The sequence below is a fragment of the Suricata suricatta genome, chromosome X, assembly GCF_006229205.1.
Source record: "Suricata suricatta isolate VVHF042 chromosome X, meerkat_22Aug2017_6uvM2_HiC, whole genome shotgun sequence".
Classification (NCBI taxonomy): domain Eukaryota; kingdom Metazoa; phylum Chordata; class Mammalia; order Carnivora; family Herpestidae; genus Suricata; species Suricata suricatta.
Genome location: NC_043717.1, coordinates 44,158,730 through 44,170,315, shown reverse-complemented (window position 1 = coordinate 44,170,315; position 11,586 = coordinate 44,158,730). Strand labels below are relative to the sequence as shown.

The 11,586-nt window shown below is 35.1% G+C and overlaps 1 protein-coding gene across 1 annotated transcript in view; it reads left to right on the top strand.

Moving 5' to 3' along the window:
- WNK3 (WNK lysine deficient protein kinase 3) overlaps positions 1-11,586 on the top strand; it is a 175,942-nt gene that overhangs the window by 10,536 nt on the left and 153,820 nt on the right. The window lies entirely within an intron of this gene.

Here is an 11,586-nt window from a genome sequence, read left to right as displayed (position 1 = left end):
TTGAAGCTTGAAAAGATGTGAGTTCTTTGTGTGCAATCTTTCATTTAGGTTATGAATTTTGAGAAGACTACCAGAGAAGTGATACAACCTTCTCAGTGCATCATTGCAGAGGGTTCATGATGTTGGTGTGGATTACTGGTTATGATAACCAGATCCCTTGTTTAAGGTGGTGTCTAATAGATTTTCTCTACTGTAAAATTAATAAATTTCCTTTTGTAGAATAATACATACTTTGGGAGGAGATACTTTGAGACTATGCAAGTATCTGTTTCTTCTTAAACTTTGCCCAGTTGTTTTGGTAGCCATTGGTGTATATCTTGCTTATAATAAGTATTACTGTGGTATTCTAATGGTGATTTTTTATTTGCTACATTCCTTCAACAGTTACTAATTGGAATTGACTCTTAGTTTTATATGGTCTCTTCTAAGTATGACTGTTAAGTTTCTGAAATCCCAATAATTGGGGAATTTGTCATTGAGGAACTTTAGTATATTTTAAATTATTAATAATGACATCATACACTTTCCATTTTTCAAAATTAATGTTAACTGTGCACTATATAAGTACCTGGATAGGTACTTAATTTGAATGTTTTATTTAATCTTTGCAATAGTTCTATGAGATAGAGATGATTAGTTTTTAGATGGTGGAACCAAGGTTCAGATACATTCAGTAACTTGCCCAAAGGGGTAGAGCAGGGATTTGTATTCATCAATGATATATAAGAAACATTTACATATGTGATTTCAGAATTTCCCCCTTATTAGTTATGTGAGAGATCATTCTTTTGTTTTTAATAATTTTAGAACAGTTTCTTAAGTGGACCCTGTTTAGTTTTTAAAAATTAAACTCCTAAGACTCAAGGGATACTTAATAGTGTCATTTAAAGGTACACCCTGTCTTGGGGCCTCTGAGGAACAGTTTAATGGCTGGGTTGCCTTCGTTCAATGTCTGGCCCTCATCTTTTGTCTGTGTCCAGAGGTGGTTAGACATGTTGGGGTGACTGACTTGTGCTAATTCAAAAGCCCAAGTCTAGGACACCTGTTTATTAATTTAGAATGAGTAATACAGTTGATAGGTCAAATATTCTGTTTGGTCTGTGGGCTAGATATATGGGATGCTAAATTATAATGAGAAAGTGGCTTGGTAAGAATAGAGTCAGAACGAAGGAACTAGATGTTCCTGTGTGTATTCTTCTGCCAAGACCATAGACCAAGTAAATGAACTGTATGCTCAGGTTCTGTCTGGATGAGGACATCCTCTTTGTTCAACAGACGTGGAAGACAAGTGAACCTGGTTCTGTATTTGGTTCATTTGCTGTCCCATGTGCTATCTTGACTACCATGGATGAATACTATTTCTGAAGATAGTGATACTGTTGCTGTCTAAAAGCTTTAAAATGCTAATAGGCCAGGCTATAACTGTTATATGCTGATTTTTTATTAGTTCTTTGATGTTACCATTTACAATTTATTATTTCCCTAGCGTGTGTTTATTTCATACATAGCTTTAGTTCTGAGATTATATACCATCTCTCCAAGGAAAGTGGTTTATGAATGAGGTATCCGAAATCGTTGGTGTGGATATTGTTTTTGTGAGGCAGAGCGATGATCTAGAAGGTGCTCAGGATTCAGAATATGGCAGACCTGGGTTCCAGTGTTGCCTATGCCAGAAGGGTACCTGGGGTAAGCTAAGCAGCTTAGCATTTTGGAAACTTAGCTTTTTACTTTTTGAAAAAGAAATATAATGAATATTTTTGATATGTAAAAGACAGTAAAGAATAACATGATGGAAACTGTGTACTTGCTGCTCAGCTTGAGAAAAAAATGTTGAGGATGAGAGATAATTATAAAACACATGGTACATGTTTGAGTGTTCAGTAACTGATAGTGATAAAATACTTAGCCACCTCATATTTATCCAGAATATTTATTGATAGACTGCCTTGTAAGTTAACCACCATTTTGAAGCCTTCATTGTGTTTTTCTTTACTTGAACAAATTATAATACAGCTTTTATAACATTGTTGATGATTTCTTCCTTTCACATTTGCAGAAACAGAGCCATATATACTCTGACCTGGTTATGTAGTTCATTGTTGATGTTTGCATTGAGAGACAGCTGATAAGGCCATAGTTTACCTTTTGGAAATGAAATGCTTCTTTTTTTTGTTTTGTTCTTATTTTTTTAAGTTTTAATTTAAATTCTAGTTAACATAAAAAAAGAAGAAAAACCAATATTGCATTGTATGTTAACTACTAAAATTTTTTATTATTAATTAGTTTATTACCAAATTGGTTTCCGTATAACACCCAGTGCTCATCCCCACAAGTGCCCCTCTCCATGAACATCACCCTCCTTCTCTTTCCCCCCTCCCAAATAAAAATAGAAGGGAGCCTGGATGGCTCACTTGGTTAAGCATCCGACTCTTGGTTTCAGCTCAGGTCATGATCTCATGGTCATGAAAATCTAGCTCTGCACAGCATGGAACCTGCTTGAGATTCTTTCTCTCTCTCTCCCTCTCTCTCGATGCCCCTTCCCTGCTCATGCATGCTTTCTCTCTAAAATAAAAAAAAAAAACAAAAAAGAAAAATCAGTTAACATACAGTGTAATGTTAGTTTCAGGTGTACAGTATAGTGATTCAGCAATTCCATACAACATCTGGTGCTTATCACAAGTGCACTCCTTAATCCCCATCACCTACTTCAGCCATTACCCCCTCCCCCACCTTCCCTCTGGTAGCTATCAGTTCTCTATAGTTAGGAGTCTGTTTGTTGATTTGCCTTTCTCTCTCTTGTTTTCCCTTTGCTCATTTGTTTTGTATCATAAGTTCCATATATGAGTGAAATCACATGGTACTGGTCTTTCTCTGACTGACTTATTTCACTTAGCATGGTCTAACTATGACCATGTCATTGCAAAGGGCAAGATTTCATTCTTTTTAATGGTTGAGTTATATTCCATTATATGTAGTGTGTGTGTGTGTGTGTGTGTGTGTGTGTGTGTGTACAGCCCACATTGATAAACAGATAAAGAAGATGCCATGCGTATATGTGTGTGTGTGTGTGTGTGTGTGTATTCATATCCATCAGTTGATGGATAATTGGGCTGTTTCCATAATTTGGCCACTGTAGATCATGCTGCTATAAACATTATGGTGCATGTATCCCTTTGAATTGGTGTTTTTTTATCCTTTGGGTAAATACCTAGTAGTGCAATTGTTGGATCCTAGGGTAGTTCTATTTTTAACTTTTTGAGGAACCTCCATATGTTTTCGGCGGTGGCTGCCATAGTTTGTATTCCCAACAACAGTGCAACGGTCTCCTTTCTTCTTGCTAATACCTGTTACTTACTATGTTGTTGATTTTAGCCATTCTTACAAGTGTGAGGTGATATCTCATTGTAGTTTTTACTTGTATCTCCCTGATCATCAGTGAAGTTGAACATCTTTTCACGTGTCTGTTGGTCATCTGTATGTCTTCTTTGGAATGAAATGCTTCTTATCTTGAATAAATACATATGAATGTTAGTCATATTGGTATTGTGCCTTGTCTCAGGAAAAGTTTTTAGCATTTTTAACATTTTTAACATTCTGTATATTGTGATAGATTAAGTGTTTAGATAACATTTATTTCTTTTTTTAGTATTGTTTAAAGTTTATGTATTTTGAGAGAGAGAGAGAGAGAGCACAAGTTGAAGAGGGGCAGAGAGAGAATCCTGTGCAGGCTCTTCGCTGCCAGTGCAGAGCTAGATGCATGGTTTGAACCCATGAAAAGATCATGACCTGAGCTGAAATGAGGAGTTGGATGCTCAACTGACTGAGCCACCTAGACACCCTCAAGACAATATTTCTTTTTTCTTAATATTTCTTTCATTTATTTATTTTTGAGAGACAGCATGAGTGGGGAAAGGAGAAAGAGAGAGGGAGACACAGAATCTGAAGCAGGCTTTACGCTCTGAGCTGTCAGCACAGAGCCCGATGCGGGACTCGAACCCACGAACTGTGAGATCATGACCTGAGTTGAAGTCAGATGCTTAATCGACTGAGCCACCCAGGTACCCTGACAATATTTCTTTTTAAAGTAGTGTGGAGGGGCTCCTGGGTGGCTCAGTCAGTTGAACATCTGGCTTTAGCTCAGGTTATGATCTCATGGTTCGTGGGTTCGAGTCCCGTGTCGGGCTCTGTGCTGACAGCTAGCTCAGAGCCTGGAGCCTCCTTTGGATTCTGTGTCTCCCTCTCTCTCTGACCCTCCCCTGCTCACGCTGCCTCTCTCTGTCTCTCAAAAACAAGTAAACATAAAAAAAATTAGTGTGGAAAAGTTGAAGTCTATTTGGTAAATTTGTATTTCACTTTATTATTATTATTATTATTATTAATATTAATGTTATCTTTTAGAGAGAGAGAGGAAGAGAGAGAGAGAGAGAGCGTGAGAGAGAGAGAGAGAGAGAGAGAGAGTGAGGGAGGGAGGGGCAGAGAGAGAGGGAGACACAGAATCCGAAGCAGGCTCCAGGCTCTGAGCTGCAGCATGGAGCCCAACAGGAATGGGGCTCAAACTCATGAACTGCAAGATCGTGATGTGAGCTGAAGTTGGATGCTTAACTGACTGAGCCCCCAGGGCACCCCTTCCAGTTATCTTCTAAGTGTAGCATCCTTTATTCTTGTTCTTTGAGTTCCTTAACTCTTTTAGCATTTGTTATATAACATTGTATGAGTTTAAAGTGTATATTGTGTTGGCTTGATACATTTATATATTGCAATATGATTGCTACAGTAGCTTTACCTAACACTTTTTGTCATGTCACATATTTATCATTTCTTTTTTGTGTTGAAAGCAGTTAAGATTTAGTCTGTTAGCAATTTTGAAATTTATAATGTTGTTGGCTGTAATCACTATATCGGATATTAGATCTTCACAACTTACTTATTTACTTATATCCTTAAACAACATGTCCCAGATTTCCTCTGTATCACCCAATCCCCAGTGACTACTATTCTACTCTGTTTTTACAAATTTATTTTTTAGATTCCACATATAAGTGATACCACACACTGCTTGTATCTCAGAGAGAGATCTGCACATGCATGTTCATTGCAGCATTGTTCATAATAGCCAAAATATGGAAACACCTTAAGTGTCTATCAGCAGAAGAATGAATAAAGAAGATCTGATGCATATATACATATATATATATATACATATATACAATACATATATACAATGGAATATTATTTAGCCATGAGCAATCAGGAAATCCTGCCTTTATGACAACATGGATGGATCTGGAAGGCATTATGCTAAGTGAGATAAGTCAGACAGAGAAAGACAAATAACATATTAATTCCTTACCTGTTATTTAAAGTAATTTTCTGTTGTGGCAAAATGTACATAACATTAAAATTTACCATTTTAACCATTTTAAGTGCACAATTCAATGGCATTAAGTATATTCACATTGTTTTACAACCATTACCACCTCCTATCTCCAGAATGTTTAAGCATCCCAAACTGAAGCTCTATACCCATTAATCAATAATTTCCCCTTCCCCACTTTCCCAGCCCCTGATAACCACTATTCTACATTCTGTTTGTGAATTTGCCTATTCTAGGTACCTCGTAAAAGTGGGATCCTACAATATTTGCCTTTTTGTGTCTGGGTTTTTCCACTTAGCAGATCTTTTCAAGTTTCATCCAAGTTGTAGCATGTATTAAAATTTAATTCCTTTTTAAGGCTGAATAATATTCCATTATATGTATATACCACATTTGTTTTATCTGTTCATCCATTGATGTACATTTCTTTTGCTTCTTCTGACTATGGTGAATAATGGTGTTATGAACATTAGTGTATATATATCTGTTTAAGCCCCTGCTTTTAATTCTTGTTGGCATATATCCAGAAGTGGATTTGCTGGATCATATGGTAATTCTATGTTTAATTTTTCAGGAACTGCTATACTGTTTTCCACAGTGGCTGCACCATTTTACATTCCTGCCAGCAATGTACAAGGGCTCCATTTTTTTCTACATCTTTGCCAACTCTGTTATTTTCTGGTTTTGTTTGGTTTGGTTTTTAAAATAGCCCCATGTTGGCCTTGGTGCTGACAGTGTAGAGCCTGCTAAGGATTCTCTCTCCTTTCTGTGCGCTCGGTCTCGCTCTCTTTCTCTCTCTATCTCTCATTCTCCCTCTCAAAATAAATAAATGATATGAAGTGCTATCTCATTCTGGTTTTTATTTGCATTTCCCGAGTGACTAGTGATGTTGAGCCTCTCTTCATGTGCTTACTGTCAATTTATATTTCATTCTTTGGAGAAATAACTATTCAAGTCCTTTCCCAGGTTTTGAATCAGGTTGTTGTTGTTGTTGTTGTTGTTGTCAGAATTCTTTATATGATCTGAGTATTAATCCCTTATCAGATATATGAATTGCAAATATTTTCTCCTGTGCTGTGGATTGTCTTTTCATTCTCTTAATAGTACTTTGATGTACAGAAGTTTTAAATTCTCAGTAAGTTCAATTTATCGAATTTTTCTTTTCTTACCTCTGTCCTTTTGGTGTCATATCCAAAAATTCATTGTTGAGCCTAGTATCAGGAAGCTTTCCTCTATGTTTTCTTCTAGAAGTTTTTTTTAGCTCTTATATTTAGGTTTTTGATACATTTTGAGTTAATTTTTGTATATAGTGTAAGGTAAGAGTCCAGTTTTACTTTTTTGCATGTGGATACCCAGTTTCTCCAACTATTTGTTGAAGAGCTTGTCCTTTTCCCATTGACTATTCTTGGCACCATTGTTGAAAATCAATTTATTCGACCATATATGCAAGGGATTATTCCGGGTTCTGTAGTATTTTGCATTGATTTTTTGTGGTCTGCTTTTATGCCAGTATCACACTGTTTTGATTACTGTAGCTTTGTAGTAAGTTTTAGAAATCAGGAACTCCAACTTTGTTCTTTGTCAAGATTATTTTGGGAATTTGAGATCTTGGAGATTCCACACGAATTTTAGGATTTTTAAAAATTTATGTAGAAAATGTCATTGGGTTTTGATAGGGACTACATTGTATATCATTCAATATGAACAAATTTGATTTAGCACATGATATACTTGATTTTACTCCTTCCATCTTATTTTAGGTTCTATATTTTACTTTTGTTTCCTTTATTCCTGTTGACTTAGATCACATTTTTTCATTTTTATAACTTGTTAGCTTTTTCATAATACTGAAAATCAAACACTAATAAACTAATTCAGCATAGTTGCAGGATACAAAGCCAACACTCAAAACTCAGTTGTGTTTCTGTATACTTAATAACCCAAAAAGGAAATTAAGAAAACAATTCCATTTACAATAGCATCAAAAAGAACAAAATTCCTATATGGAAGACATTTAATTAAAGGGATGAAAGACTTGTAACACTGAAAACTACTCTATTAGCACAGAGTCTGATCCGGGGCTCAAAAGATCATGACCTGAGCCAAAGCGGCTTAACTGACTGAGCCACCCAGGTGCTCTGAAACATTGCTAAATTTAAAGAAGACATAAATAAATGGAATTTAATGGCTAGTGGGCTTAATATCAAGTGTCAATGCCAAAGGAGATCAATGCAGTCCCTATCAAAATACAAAAGAACTGTATATCCATCAAATGAAGTCTGTGGACTTAGCCTCTCAGATAGGGTTAAAAGACAAAACCTACATGCATTGTTTACTAAAAACATACTTAAAACAGTGATAAACAAAGATTAAGATAAAGGTATGCACAAGAAAGAGAAAGCAGGAGTGGCAATATTAATGGATCACAGAAGGAAGAAAGTAAAATTAAAACATTGAGGATTTTATGCAATTATTTCCTTGACAGTTTAAGAAGATATATCAAAGAGCTATAGACACCAAAAATAATTTGGCTAGTAATTTAAACTAAGAACCTATAATAGATTCAAGGAAGATGGGTAAACATATGGCTATAGTACAAATTTCAGGTCCTGTTATTTCAAAATAGGACAGATAGCAGACAAAAAGTAAATATAAAGGAACTAGAAGTATAATCCACAGACTTCATTTGATGGATATATAGTACTTTGTATCCTTCAAAGAGAGAATATACATTTTTACAGTCTGAAGCCTCAAACAGTTGGTCAAATATGTGGCCCATAGAAAATATCAAATTCAAGATGTTTTATATTTTGTATTACTTAGTAAAACTAGAAATAAATAATGAAACAAATAACTAGAAGATCTTAATTGGAAATCAGAAATCACATTTCTAGATAAATTTAGGATTGAGGAGGGGCGCCTGGGTGGCTCAGTCGGTTAAGCGTCCGACTTCGGCTCAGGTCATGAACTCACGGTTTGTGGGTTCGAGCCCCGCTTGGGGCTCTGTGCTGACAGCTCAGCGTCTGGAGCCTGCTTCAGATTCTGTGTCTCCCTCTCTCTCTACCTCTCCCCCACTCATGCTGTGTTTCTCTCTGTCTCAATAGTAAACATTTAGAAAGTTTTTTGGATTGAGGAGAAAATCAAAACTGAAATTATAAACTACTTAGAAAGCTATAAAATGAAGGACATTACAATGAAACTTGTGGATCATTGAAAAAGCTATACCTGGAAGAAAATTTATCATAAAATGTCTTCATTACTAATGAATAATAACTAGAAGGGATGTAGTACTCTTGAAACATTAGGGAAATAACAGCAAAGGAAAGCAAAATAAAGGAAGAGGGAATTAATAAAGATAACTGAAATTAATAAAAACTTGTAAACATAAAAATAGTATAAATAAATTTTACTCATTTAGGTTTTCTGAAAAATGATTAATGAACCTGATGAGGAAAACTAAAGAGTGCAAAACTACATGAGAAAAGAAGTAACAAATGAAATATAGCCATGTTCTAGAAAAGAGTCAAAGAATTAAAAGAGAACACGATATACAACTTTATCAACAAAATTATCCCAACATTTTAGTGTGAAACATTTCAAATACAGGTAAAGAGTTCTTGGCTATAACAATGAACACATGATCGATGAAAGTAGAAAATCAATAAATTGGACTTCAACAAAATTAAAATACTTTTCTCTATTAAAGAGTATTAAGAGAATGAGAAGGTAATCCAGAGAGTGGCAGAGAATATTTTCAAATCACATATGTGACAAAGGACTTGGTATGCAGAATCTATAAAGAACTTGTGGGGTGCCTGGGTGGCTCAGTTGGTTAAATGTCCAATTTTGGTTCAGGTCATGATCTCACAGTTCCTGAGTTTGAGCACTGAATTGGGCACTCTGCTATCAGTATAGAGCCTACTTCAGGTCCTCTTGTCTCCTCTCTCTGCTCTCTTTGTTCTCTATAGTTAAAAGTCTGTTTCTTGGTTTGCCTCTCTCTCTCTTTCTATCTCTCTTTGTCACTCTTTCTCCCTTTGTTCCTTTGTTTCATTTTTCAGTTCCACATATGAGTGAAATCATATGGTATTTGTCTTTCTCTGATTTCACTTACCATAATACTCTCTAGGTCCATCCATGTCATTGCAGATGGTAAGATTTCATTCTTTTTTGTAGCTGAATAATATTTCAGTGTGTGTGTGTGTGTGTGTGTGTGTATATATATACATACACACATACCATTTATATATATATATATATATATATATATATAAAATATGTGTGTGTATACATCTTTATCCATTTATCAGTTGATGGACACTTGGACTGTTTCCATAATTTTGCTACTATAGATAATGCTACTATAAACGTCAGGGTGACTGTATCCCTTTGAAATAGTATTTTTGTATTCTTTGGGTAAATACCTAGTAGTGCAATTGCTGGATCATAGGGTAGTTCTATTTTTAACTTTTTAAAGAACTTTAATACTGTTTTCCTGAGTGCCTACACCAGTTTGCATTCCCACCAACAGTTTAAGAATTTTCCCCTTTCTCCACATCCTTGCCAACACCTGTTGTTTCCTGTGTTGATGTTAGGAATTCTGACAGGTGTGAGATGACATATCATTAGTTTTGATTTGTATTTCCCTGATGATCGATGATGATGAGCATTGATTTATGTATCTGTTAGCCATCTGTATGTCTTCTTCGTAAGAATGTCTCTTCATATCTTCTGCCCATTTTCTTAACTGGATTATTTGGTTTTGGGGGGAGGTGTTAAGTTGTATACACTCTTTTTATTTTTTGGATAGTAACCCTTTCTCAGATATGTCATTTGCAAACATCTTCTCCCATTCTGTAGGTTGCCTTTTAGTTATGTTGATTGTTTCCTTTGCTGTGCAGAAGCTTTTTATTTTCATGAAGCCCCAATAGTTTATTTTTGCTAAAATACAAAACCTCTCTAATGATACTCTTTTGTGTCTATCAAGTTAATGTCTCTTCTACTCTTTTCCCTTTTTTCTTCTACTCTCTTGAGTTTCATAAAAATATATTCTATCAATGTATTTTTTATCTTTATTTGGTTTGAGCCCTTCTCTTATTTCCAGTGCTATTATGGATTTTTTTAATATCTCTTTTGTCATTCTGGTGGGATTTAGGAGGAGAAGGGAAGTAATTTAATATGCTGCCAATCATCTTGTAATGGGAATCATACTTAAATTTTTAACGAGGATACTTGATTATTTCTCTGTTAAAAATGAAAGCTTAATATTGTAGTATAGAGGTGGAATTTAAGGAAAGGTATTAAGCAGTCTGTGTTGTAGCCTATGAACAAGTAATATATTGTATCATTTATCTTGAATGTATCATAGATAAGCTGCTATATAACGATTGCCACTTCAGATAGCTGTGAAATTAGGTGATTAACTAGTTGTTACTTAACCTTCTAATTTCTGTATAAGTCTAATTACATGAAACAGAAGTTGGTGTTTTGATTTAAAAAAAAAATGAAAGCTTAAAATAGTTCTGCCACTCCTTCCTCTCCTGCTCCTCTTGCAGAAGACGAAAATTTTTATTCTTCCTTTTTTTGGTTAGAATTTTAAAAATTAAATTAAAATTATTTTGTACTTTCACATTTTTATTTAAATTCCAGTTAACATACAGCCTAATGTTAGTTTCAGGTATAGAATTTAGTGATTCTTCATTTACTACATACAACATTTGGTGATATTCTGCAGTTTTAATTCCAGACTTTCTTTTTGCATTATATATCTTCTATTTTAATTACTGTTTAGAAAAGTCATTCCATTTTACCAACCACATTAACTACTATTACTTAGCCTTAACCCTAAGTAAGCATTATTGGAAATTTCTTACTATTTTTCATATGCCACATACTCCTTTTCTAATGATTTTATTTGGCCATATTTTTTTAATGCATATATTTTTTCCATAATATTTTATTGTCAAATTGTTTTCCATACAACACCCAGTGCTCTTCCCCTCAAGTGCCCTCCACTATCACCACCACCTCTCTTCCCCCCTCCCCCTTCCCCCTCAACCCTCAGTTCATTCTCAGCATTCAATAGTCTCTCAAGTTTTGCATCCCTCTCTCTCCCCAACTCTCTCTCCCTCCTCCGCTCCCCCTGGTTCTCCATTAGGTCTCTCTTGTTTTCCTGCTAGACCTATGAGTGCAAACATATGGTTTCTGTCCTTCTC